Consider the following 13,617-nt stretch of genomic DNA (forward strand, 5'->3'; position numbering starts at 1 on the left):
TAGCACCCCTGCCTGACTTTCATATTCCAATTTTTTAAGAATTTTATTTGGGGATTTTTCCCCCTTACTTATGGTATCTGCGAAATGTTTTATAGTAGCTAGCCATCCTCAGCTGTTTGTCTACTTGACTCCAAAACCTTCCAATGGGACCTAGAAGGACTTTATAAAACATGGCAGATTCAACATAGTCATTGGCTTAAATCCAAACAAAATTAGTTGCATCAAAAGCAATTTCATATCCTTATTAGATTAAGGCAATCCAGGGATACACCCAGAGCTGATTTATGGGCCATGTATCAAAAGGATGGAAGGTATAAGAACAACCTGGGTTTTTTAAGAAAAATCAATAAGGGAAAGCAATGTTGTGTAATCAACCAGTAAACATCCACTAGACTAGAAGAGAGTGTTCCTTGATCTATGAATTTCCTGCAAGGCAAATAGTCATTTACAAACTTCATGTAGTATTTTCTCACCAAGAAATTCACAAACTGCCTCCTCCTCTATAAATCCCCTTTTACCAATATTATTGTCATACACTGAGTTCACCAGAATTCTCATGTACATATTATTGTGACAGAGCAGTCCACCAAAGGATTTTTTCTGATTTCAGAATACATACATATTACACATACATATGAAGATATGTTTTAGACATGTATAATTGTATAGCTACAGATCTATTAATTTTTAATGAATTACTTTTAATAGAAAAACATAGAAATCTTATAAACAAAGGCAAACTCAGACATTTGATGGTTATATATTGTATTAGAATTTTCTATATGTACTTATTGAAATTCATTAATAAATTTTACTCTCTCCAGCATAGTATGAGAACTGACTAAGCAGAGTATAAAAAAAATAATAAAGAATTGGTATTAAAGTTCAAAGAAAGTAGAAGTCTATAAAATGACATATCAAATGAAGACTAGAATTCCCTACAGCCTCCTTACTGCCATATCTCCACCAAAAGAGACAAAAAACTAAAGGGGAAAAAAAGGCAAATAGAATGAAGGAAAATGTTAGTGGAAACTATTTCAGATGAAAGACTTTAGGGAAAAAAAAAATAAAGTTCTCCATTAATGGAAGAATATAAACTGTAAAATTGTATTACTTTTATTATCACGCACTAAATACACACACACACACACACACACACACACACACATTAGAATTATTCAAAGAGAAGAAATATGGGGCACCAAGGTGGCTCAGTGGGTTAAGCCTCTGCCTTTGGCTCAGGTCATGATCTTGGGGTCCTGGGATCAAGCCCCGCATCGGGCTTTCTACTCAGCAGAGAGCCTGCTTCCCCCTCTCTCTCTGCCTGCCTCTCACCTACTTGTGATCTCTCTCTCTGTCAAATAAATAAATAAAATATTTTAAAAAAAAAAAGAAGAAGAAGAAGAAACACAAGGGGGAGATCTTGAACTTAAAAATATTCAAGTATAGTAAAAATCTTAACCAAAATTAAATTGAAAATTACTTAATTAAAAATTTTCCCCATAACTTCCAATACATGTTTTTAAGCATTAACAAGACATCAAAGTAAAGTGATCTATATTAGAAAGATTTTCAACAATAATGCTGAAGCCAATACTATTCTAGTTAAAAAATTCAGATTAGCTTGAATACTCCATATACACCCAAATATATTTTTAATCTGAATTTCAATTTTATGCACACCTACATACACACACACACACAGGATATACTTAGTCTGTTTTCACAGAGATTAGTTTACACTTTAAAACGCAGTATTACTATCTGAAAAGCTATTAGATATTGCTATTAGATTTTAAGGAAATGTTCAATTCCCTATCTCTGAACACTTCTCAATCTGTATAATTTGGGAGTAATCAAGGCTTCTCACTACAAAGAAAGAATTTCGGGGGAGGAGTCAAGAAGGCGGAGAAGTAGCAGGATGAGACGACATCTGGTAGCAGGAGATCAGCTAGATAGCTTATCAAACCATTGTGAACACCTACAAATCCAACAGGAAATCGAAGAGAAGAAGAGCAACAATTCTAGAAACAGAAAATCGATCACTTTCTGAAAGGTAGGACCTGCGGAGAAGTGAATCCAAAGCGACGGGAAGATAGACCGCGGGGGGAGGGGCCGGCTCCTGGCAAGCGGGGGAGCAACAGAGCACAAAATCGGGACTTTTAAAAGTCTGCTCCACGGAGGGACGTCGCCCCAGAGGCTAAACCGGGGGGAAGCCCAGGCAGGGTCAGCACAACCCCAGGTCCTGCGGGGTCACAGAAGGACGAGGGGTGTCTGAGTGCTGCAGAGCTCGCAAGTATTAGAGCAGGGAAGCCGGCTACAGTGACAAAGCTGAGGAGTGAGCTCTCAGCCCGGGGTTACCTTGTGCCGGTCGCAGGCTCCGGCCACGGAGACGGAGGCGACCAGGCGCATTTCTCCAAGTCCCAGCAATTGACTGCTTTCCTCCAGGCACGACCACAGGCCAGGGAGGCGGGGAGGTTGGGCGCTTTTCTCTGAGGGTGCACTGAGGAGCGGGACCCCAAGCTCTCGGCTCCTCCAGGCCGGAGACTGGGAGGCCACCATCTTCATTCCCATCCTCCGGAACTCTACAGAAAGCGCTCAGGGAACAAAAGCTCCCGAAAGCAAACCCGAGCGGATTACATAGCCCGGCCCCTGGCAAGGGCAGTACAATTCCGCCTGCGGCAAAGACACTTGAGAATCACTACAACAGGCCCTTCCCCCAGAAGATCAACAAGAAACCCAGCCAAGACCAACTTCACTCACCAAGAACAGCGGAATTCCAAAGCAGGAGAAAGCAAATCTTATCTGGACAAAATGACAAGGCGGAAAAACTCACCACAAAAAAAAAGAACAAGAGGCAGTACCAAAGGCTGGGGACCTAATCAATACGGACATTGGTAATATGACAGATCTAGAGTTCAGAATGACGATTCTCAAGGTTCTAGCCGGGCTCGAAAAAGGCATAGAAGATATTAGAGAAACCCTCTCCGGAGAGATAAAAGCCCTTTCTGGAGAAATAAAAGAACTACAGTCTAACCAAGTTGAAATCAAAAAAGCTATTAATGAGGTGCAGTCAAAAATGGAAGCTCTCACTGCTAGGATAAATGAGGCAGAAGAAAGAATTAGTGACATAGAAGACCAAATGACAGAGAATAAAGGAGCTGAGCAAAAGAGAGACAAACAAATACTGGACCACGAGGAGAGAATTCGAGAGATAAGCGACACCATAAGACGACACAACATTAGAATAATTGGGATTCCAGAAGAAGAAGAAAGAGAGAGGGGAGCAGAGGGTATATTGGAGACAATTATTGGAGAGCATTTCCCTAATATGGCAAAGGGAACAAACATCAAAATCCAGGAGATGCTAAGAACGCCCCTCAAAATCAACAAAAATAGGTCCACACCTCGTCACCTGATAGTAAAATTTACAAGTCTTAGCGACAAAGAGAAAATCCTGAAAGCAGCCCGGGAAAAGAAGTCTGTAATATACAAGGGTAAAAACATTAGATTGGCAGCGGACCTATCCACAGAGACCTGGCAGGCCAGAAAGAACTGGCATGGTATATTCAGAGCACTAAACGAGAAAAACATGCAGCCAAGAATACTATATCCAGCTAGGATATCATTGAAAATAGAAGGAGAGATAAAGAGCTTCCAGGACAAACAAAAGCTGAAAGAATTTGCAAACACCAAACCAGCTCTACAGGAAATATTGAAAGGAGTCCTCTAAGCAAAGAGAGACCCTAAAAGTAGTAGATCAGAAAGAAACAGAGACAATATACAGTAACAGTCACCTTACAGGCAATACAATGGCAATAAATTCATATCTCTCAATAGTTACCCTGAAGGTTAATGGGCTAAATGCCCCAACCAAAAGACACAGGGTATCAGAATGGATAAAAAAACAAAACCCATCAATATGCTGCCTACAAGAAACTCATTTTAGACCCAAAGACACCTCCAGATTTAAAGTGAGGGGGTGGAAAACAATGTACCATGCTAATGGACATCAGAAGAAAGCTGGGGTGGCAATCCTTATATCAGATCAATTAGATTTTAAGCTAAAGACTATAAAAAGAGATGAGGAAGGACACTATATCATACTCAAAGGGTCTGTCCCAGAAGAAGACCTAACAATCTTAAATATCTATGCCCCTAACATGGGAGCAGCCAACTATATAAACCAATTAATAACAAAATCAAAGAAATACATCGACAGTAATACAATAATAGCAGGGGACTTTAACACTCCCCTCACTGAAATGGACAGATCATCTAAGCAAAAGATCAACAAGGAAATAAAGGCCTTAAATGACACACTGGACCAGATGGACATCACAGATATATTCCGAACATTCCATCCCAAAGCAACAGAATACACATTCTTCTCTAGTGCACATGGAACATTCTCCAGAATAGACCACATCCTGGGTCATAAATCAGGTCTCAACCAGTATCAAAAGATTGGGATCATTCCCTGCATATTTACAGACCACAATGCTCTGAAACCAGAACTCAATCACAAGAGGAAATTTGGAAAGAACCCAAATACATGGAGACTAAACAGCGTCCTTCTAAAAAATGAATGGGTCAACCAGGAAATTAAAGAAGAATTGAAAAAATTCATGGAAACAAACGATAATGAAAACACAACGGTTCAAAATCTGTGGGACACAACAAAGGCAGTCCTGAGAGGAAAATATATAGCAGTACAAGCCTTTCTCAAGAAACAAGAAAGGTCTCAAATACACAACCTAAACCTACACTTAAAGGACCTGCAGAAAGAACAACAAAGAAAGCCTAAACCCAGCAGGAGAAGAGAAATCATAAAGATCAGAGCAGAAATCAATGAAATAGAAACTAAAAAAAACAATAGAAAAAATCAACGAAACGAGGAGCTGGTTCTTTGAAAGAATTAATAAGATTGACAAGCCTCTGGCCAGACTTATCAAAAAGAAAAGAGAAAGGATACAAATAAATAAAATCATGAATTAAAGAGGAGAGATCACAACCAACACCAAAGAAATACAAACAATCATAAGAACATACTATGAGCAACTCTACGCCAACAAATTTGACAACCTGGAAGAAATGGATATATTTCTAGAGACATATAAACTACCACAACTGAACCAGGAAGAAATAGAAAGCCTGAACAGACCCATAACCAGTAAGGAGATTGAAACAGTCATCAAAAATCTCCAAACAAACAAAAGTCCAGGACCAGATGGCTTCTCAGGGGAATTCTACCAAACATTTAAAGAAGAATTAATTCCTATTCTCCTGAAACTGTTCCAAAACATAGAAATGGAAGGAAAACTTCCAAACTCATTTTATGAGGCCAGCATCACCTTGATCCCAAGACCAGACAAGGATCCCACTAAAAAAGAGAATTACAGACCAATATCCTTGATGAACACAGATGCGAAAATTCTCACCAAAATACTGGCCTATAGGATCCAACAGTACATTAAAAGGATTATTCACCACGACCAAGTGGGATTTATTCCAGGGCTTCAAGGTTGGTTCAACATCTGCAAATTCATCAATGTGATACAATACATTAATAAAAGAAAGAATAAGAACCATATGATACTCTCAATAGATGCTGAAAAAGCATTTGACAAAGTGCAGCATCCCTTCCTGATTAAAGCTCTTCAAAGTGTAGGGATAGAAGGCACATGCCTCAATATTATCAAAGCCATCTATGAAAAACCCACTGCAAATATCATTCTCAATGGAGAAAAACTGAAAGCTTCTCCGCTAAGGTCAGGAACACGGCAGGGATGTCCGTTATCACCACTGCTGTTCAACATAGTACTAGAAGTCCTAGCCTCAGCAATCAGACAACAAAAAGAAATTAAAGGCATCCAAATTGGCAAAGAAGAAGTCAAACTATCACTCTTCACAGATGATATGATACTATATGTGGAAAACCCAAAAGGCTCCACTCCAAAACTGCTAGAACTTGTACAGGAATTCAGTGAAGTGTCAGGATATAAAATCAATGCACAGAAATTAGTTGCATTTCTTTACACTAACAACAAGACAGAAGAAAGAGAAATTGAGGAGTCAGTCCCATTTACAATCGCACCCAAAACCATAAGATACCTAGGAATAAATCTAACCGAAGAGGCAAAGAATCTATACTCAGAAAACTATGAAGTACTCATGAAAGAAATTGAGAAAGACACAAAGAAATGGAAAAATATTCCATGCTCATCGATTGGAAGAACAAATATTGTGAAAATGTCGATTCTACCTAAAGCAATCTACACATTTAATGCAATCCCTATCAAAATCCCATCCATTTTTTTAAAGAAATAGAACAAATAATCCTAAAATTTATATGGAACCAGAAAAGACCTCGAATAGCCAAAGGAATATTGAAAAAGAAAGCAAAAGTCGGTGGCATCACAATTTCAGACTTCAAGCTCTATTACAAAGCTGTCATCATCAAGACAGTATGGTACTGGCACAAAAACAGACATATAGATCAATGGAACAGAATAGAGAGCCCAGAAATAGTCCCTCAACTCTATGGTCAACTAATCTTCGACAAAGCAGGAAAGAATGTCCAATGGAAAAAAGACAGCCTCTTCAAGAAATGGTGCTGGGGAAACTGGACAGCCACATGCAGAAAAATGAAATTGGACTATTTCCTTACACCACACTCGAAAATAGATTCAAAATGGATGAAGGACCTCTATGTGAGAAAGGAATCCATCAAAATCCTTGAGGAGAATGCAGGCAGCAACCTCTTTGACCTCAACCGCAGCAACATCTTCCTAGGAACATCACCAAAGGCAACAGAAGCAAGGGCAAAAATGAACTATTGGGATTTCATCAAGATCAAAAGCTTTTGCACAGCAAAGGAAACAGCAAAACCAAAAGACAACTAACAGAATGGGAGAAGATATTTGCAAACAACATATCAGATAAAGGGCTAGTATCCAAAATCTATAAAGAGCTTAGCAAACTCAACACCCAGAGAACAAATAATCCAATCAAGAAATGGGCAGAGGACATGAACAGACATTTCTGCAAAGAAGACATCCAGATGGCCAACAGACATGAAAAAATGTTCCACATCACTCGGCATCAGGGAAATACAAATCAAAACCACAATGAGATACCACCTCCCACGTCAGAATGGCTAAAATTAACAAGTCAAGAAATGAGAGATGCTGGCGAGGATGCGGAGAGAGGGGAACCCTCCTACACTTCTGGTGGGAATGCAAGCTGGTGCAACCACTCTGGAAAACAGTGTGGAGGTTCCTCAAAAAACTGAAAATAGAGCTACCCTACGACCCAGCGATTGCACTAATGGGTATATATCCTAAAGATACAAATGTGGTGCTCCAAAGGGGCATGTGCACCCGAATGTTTATAGCAGCAATGTCCACAATAGCCAAACTGTGGAAAGAACCTAGATGTCCATCAACAGATGAATGGATAAAGAAGATGTGGTATATATATACAATGGAATACTATGTAGCCATTAAAAGAAATGAAATCTTGCCATTTGCGATGACATGGATGGAACTAGAGGGTATTATGCTTAGCGAAATAAGTCAATCGAAGAAAGACAACTATCATCTGATCTCTTTGATATGAGGAAGTCGAGATGCAATGTGGGGGGGTTGGGGGAGGTAGGAAAAAAAAATGAAAAGATGGGATTGGGAGGGAGACAAACCATAAAAGACTCAATCTCAAAAAACAGACTGAGGGTTGCTGGGGGGAGGGGGGACAGGAGAGGATGGTGAGGATATGGACATTGGGGAGGGTATGTGCTATGATGAGTGCTGTGAAATGTGTAAACCTGGCGATTCACAGACCTGTACCCCTGGGGATAAAAATACATTATATTTTTATTAAAATAAATAAATTAATTTTTAAAAAAAAGAAAGAATTTCCTGCTTCCTTCAAAGACCAACCTCTCCAATTCTATTTCATCCCTTCTCAATTTTTCACAGGGTTTGTTCCCACAATTATGCCCTCTCTCCTGCATCTCTTACTATTCTCTTCAGCTTAATTATTCCCATCAGCTTACAAACACAGTCTGGTATCCTGTATCTTAAAAATTTTAAATACAAAAAAGGAAAAAAAAAATAAGCCCTCTCTTGCCCTCATATCCTCTTCCAGTTACTATTTTTTCCAGGAGCTATTTCCCACCTCCCTTTCACTGCAAAACTTCTTGAATGTGTTAGTGATGTCTGTCTTCCTCATTCCATACTCTTGTCAGGTCACTCCACGTGGGCTTCATTTTTTTTTAAACATTACTACACTAAAACTGCTCTCAGGAAGGTGCTCACCATGATGCCAGCTCCCACAGACACTTCTCTGTTATCCTGCTGAACCTCAGGTCATTTGACAAGGTAGATCATCCCCTTCTTCCAAAGACATTTTCTTCTCTTAGCATTCTTAACACACAAGCTAGTTTCTTTTCCTCCTATTTCAATGACTATTTCTTAAACTTTTTTGCTGACTCTTCTTCTTTCCCCATTGGGAAGCAACCCAATGATGAGCTCCATTCTCTTCTCTACATCTCCTCCTTCAGTATTAAATACAATGTATATACAAATGCCTCTCAAATTCCATTCTATAATTTTGATCTCTCTCTAAAATGCAATAATCTTATGCTCAATTGTGAATTTAACATCCACACTTGAATTCCTAGTAGCATCTCATAATTAACAAGTCCAAAGCAGAAATTCTGATTTCAATTTGTTCTTCCCTCAATCTTCTCCATCAGAATAAACTCTATTATTTATCAAACTGATTTCTTAAGAACAGTGAGGATCTCTATATTAGTTATGTATTGCTCTGTAACAATTCACTCAAACAACAGCTTAAAACAACAAACATCTTAGTCTTTGTAGGTCAGGATACCAGATACAGTTTAGTGGTTCTAGCCCAGGGTCTCTCATAAGATTGCAGTCAAGATATTGTCCAAGGTTGGTCATCCAAAACTTTTAGTAGGGTTAGAAGGATCCACTCTAAGGTGGCTCACTCAGTCAGTGCTGATTTCAATTCCTTTCCACAGGGACTTTTCCAAAAGACTGTCCAAATAGTCTCATGATATGGCAGGTGACTTCCTCCAGAGCAAAAGATCCAAGAAATAACAAGACAGGAACAGGAATTACTTTTATGATCTAGTGTCAAGATTCACACTCATTTTTGCAACATCCTATTGGTTACCCAGGATGGCCTTACTTGGTTTGCGATGGGACAACACAAGGACATGAACACCAACAAACATGAATCATTGCGGGCTGTCCTAGAGGCTGGCTAATATAATCTCTCATGGAGAAAAAGAAATCATGTAACTGAATTCTTCATGGTTTTTTTTGTTTGTTTGTTTGGTTTTTTTTTTTTTTTTTTTTTGACAGATCACAAGGAGGCAGACAGAGAGAGTGGGGAAGCTGAGCAGAGACCCTCCCCGCACTGATGCTGAGGTCAATCCCAGGACCATAAGATCATGACCTGAGCCAAAGACAGAGGCTTAACCCACTGAGTCACCCAGGCACCCCTCTTCATGGTCTTTTAACCCAGGTGTTTTTTTACCATAAATTGCTCCACTACATAAAAACAGAACACAGAAAAATATGGAATGTGGCAGCCTGACCACAGGCCCCTGTCATCCTCACCTTCCCAAGCTTCAGTAGACTTACATGGTGTGTTTGAGACTATGGGATTTACTAGAAGCTTTGAAGAAGTAAGTTAGGGACTTTCATATGCTGTGTACTAGAGAGGAGACTAAAAGTCTCACGAAGTAAAACTTCCCAATAAAGACAAAAAGTTATAGGACCCCAAATTAGCTTAGATGTCAAACACATAAGGACCTCCTCAAGAAGGCCAGCATCTGATCGATCGTGAGCAATCCTGATAATATCCCCAGTGTAGTTACATGGCTTCTCTGTTATCTATATAGAGCTCTTTAACATACTAAAATGATATAAAACCCTACCAAGGAATTGGATGGCATTCTTCCTAAGAAATATCATCATCACTAGCACTCTTGAAAAAATTCTTTTACTGGAGATCTTCAGATGGTAAGTGACAAAAATCCAAGCAAACAAACAAAAATTGTACCATATAATCAAATTCCAGAGAAGTAAGCTAGCCTCGGAAAGACTAAAACTAGTACTCTCTCCCTTTGATTTCTGTTTCTCTTTAAGCATCAGTGTGTTTTACAGAGTAGAAGTCTCATTAGCTATAACTATAGCCCAAACTGGCTCCTGGCTCCTATCTTCTCAATTCAGTTATCAGAAAGAGAAGCCTCTTCCCTCTTAACCCAATATTTCAAAAAACCCTCCTTGGCTCAGCTTGGTCATGTAACCACCTCACTGAATCAGGGGAGCAAAATGCTATAACTCATTTATATTGTGTTCATTCCTGAGAGCAAAGAACATGGAAGAGTCCATTCAGAATACATGTTATAGTAGAATGAGTTCTCTGAAAAGGAGGCATGCTATTCCCAAAAGAAATGAGAGCCATTGCCAGACAAAACAATGAGTGTCAACTATACTTCTAACCCTAAAATATAACAGCTGTCTACATATTTGAGAATGCAGGATCTTGGGAAATGGATGATAGCAAAATAAAAAATGGTTATTTTAATATTTTCATGGACTTAACAAGTGTTTACTGGGACTCATGTCAGTTACTGATGGCAATTTTTAAAAAATATCATATAAGAACATATAAATTAAAGAAAATCAATGCATACAATAAAAGAAAAATCAGCAGTTGGGGCACCTGGGTGGTTCAGTCAGTTAAGCATCTGTCTTTGGCTCAGATCATAATCTCAGGATCCTGGGATGGAGCCATGTTGGGCTCCTTGCTCAGGAGAGAGTCTCCTCCTCCCTCTGCCCCTCCCCCTGCTCGTGCTCTCCCTCTCTCAAATAAATAAATAAAATCTTTTTTAAAGAATCAGCAGGTCAAAGAAGAAGGTGACTTTCGGGCATTTATAGTGAGTTACTATAAAACATAAAGGTGTAAAGGAAATTAGATCACTGAATTCAAAGCTCAGTTGGAAGAATTCTCTCAAAATTTACAAAAAGAAAAAAAAAAACAGTAAAATGAAAATCCTAGAAGAAGGGCATTAGAAAAATGAGACAGACCCAGGACATCAAATAACCAATAACAGTTTCAAAAGCATGGAAGAAAAGAGACTGGATCAATACAAAAGAAAAAAGAGGAAGTTTTCTCAGACCAGACCAAATATTAGTCAAGATTTATGAACTCACACTCATAACTAGACATATGGAATGATGGAATGGCTAAACTTCAAAAATAAATAAATCTTACAAACATGCAAAAATATTTTATAAAAAGTTTCCTAGGAAGAAAAGTTAATTGGATATATACCACCCATATACAAGCTTTGTTTTTAGTGATAAGAAGAAAAATTAATCCATTCACCAAATATTTATTAAATTCCCATGTGCTGTTTAGCAGTTGGAGATAAAATAGTGAACAAATGAGGTAAAGTCTCTGCTATGGAACTTATATTCTAGTGGGACTAAATGAAACTCCATGCAAAGTAGAAAAAGCTTACTGAGATAATCTCCGTCTAGGTAGGAAATTTTTGTATTTCATATTTTGTTCCATTATATTTAAGAGGTGATACTACATTTTATTTTATTTTCTAATATTTGTTTTATCAATTAGGATTAGGTTCAGCTCTAAGACTGAATTAACAGAGGTTCATATTTCTCTCATAAAAAGTTCACAGGTAGGTGGCCTTTGGGCATTCTAGCAGCTCAACTCCACAAAATCTTTAGAAATCCAGGCTCCTCCATCACTAAACATGTACCCTGTACCTACCCCGCCACACCCCACACACACTCCCCCAAAATTGTGTGGGGAATCCAAGGAATTAGCATTTTAACAGGTACCCCAGGTGATCTTAATGAGGTGGTTTTTTTACCCACCTGAGAAATCCCAAAGTAGGGGAATGAGGAAAAAAATGGTCAAGTGAGTCCCCAAAACCAGGTAATAAAAGAAATAAAATTACTTCCAAGAATCAAACAACGAAATCAATAGTTACTAAGAGCAGAAATATATAGTTAACTAAAGAAACATAAACCAAAATATTAATTAATTAAAGAATTTTAAAAAATCATAAACCAGCAACATCTGATAAAACCCTAACTTTTAGATATTTTGTTACCTACAAAAACAGTCAACATGAAGGTGAATGATGCAAAGTAAGCCACAGAAACAATGGAAGTATCTAAGAGAGTCCTAAAGTCTTTCTCAAGATGTGACCCCCACTTTTTTTTTTGCATGCCTTTTTAGAACTTCAACTATTCTCTTATGAAAAGTTTGGATTTACTTTTCCTGCTACCTTCTAAAACATGTCAGATGATACTCTGTAATTTTAAATTAATTTTATGTAATTAATAGTATCCTCTGTCAGATTATGTCTTAGAAACTTAGTATTAAGCTATAGCAAAGGCTGTAATGAGATAATTTTCAGCTAAGGAGCTAGGCAAAAATGCAAAATGAATTTGGCTTCCACATTCTCATCTCCATGTCATTCTGAAGGGAAATAGGAGGCAAAAGAAAGGACAATATGTCATAAAGCCAGATAAACAATAGTTAACATTATTTTGTAACATCTATCATTCTACTTTCCCTTAACACAAATGCAAAACTGAGATGATTGTTCCCATTTACCAAGTCGTTTTTGAAAATTTCTAACCACTGGTCCTGTTCAGAAAACAGATGCATCGCCATCTAAATTATCTTAAGTTCAATCGCTAAAATAAACTGCAGACCATTATACTACTCCTCCTTAGAACACTTTCCCTTACCTCGCCTTTTTGCTAAGTCCTATCCTTTTAAATTGCAGTTTAGTTTCCAAATTAATTATTCTACAGCTTCAAATCACTCAAACAACCTCTCAGTATGCTGTACTAAGGCTTTCCTAGTATCAGTTTCAGACTGGTGATAGAGCGTTTTATTTCAATAAAAATAAAAAGTATGAAGCCTGACCTCTGCCAAGGAGATGTGCAACTTTGGGCAAGTCTCTTCAACGTTCAGAACTTAGTTTACGTCATTTGAAAAATGACATTTTTAAAGTGTATAATCATGATTTAAATTTAATCAGGATTCTTATAAAGACATGCTAGATTTTCTTCAGTGGAGCAATTTGACAAGTTTTACATAACCTTTCCCAAGACCTTCATTGTGTGCACTTACTGGAAATCTACTTATGCTCCATTTTACCACGGAATTAAAGGAGAGAGGGGATAACCTACGTTTTTGCCCTGGGGAGAACGGAACATGGCCCCCCGCTAAGATGTACCAGGATGACCGCACCGCAACATACACCCAGGAAGCTTTACGGACGCAAAACCAAGGGGTTTGTCAGGTGAAAGCTACGCCCCAGAAGTGCTTTGTTTTACATGCTAACCACTGCTGGAGATCCTGTAGGGCCAGGTAGAAAAAGCTTGGGGTTTTGTTTTTCTTTTTGTTTTCAAATTTCAAATTCCCTAAAGCCAAAGGCTGGACTCCAAACCATCCAGTCTGTGGCTAAACTGCCTCACCGGTTCTGAGTGTGGAAACACGGCTCCGCCTCGCCTGCGACCGCAAGAGGGAGAA

This window comes from Martes martes (assembly GCF_963455335.1).
Source record: "Martes martes genome assembly, chromosome: 4".
Taxonomy (NCBI): Eukaryota; Metazoa; Chordata; class Mammalia; order Carnivora; family Mustelidae; genus Martes; species Martes martes.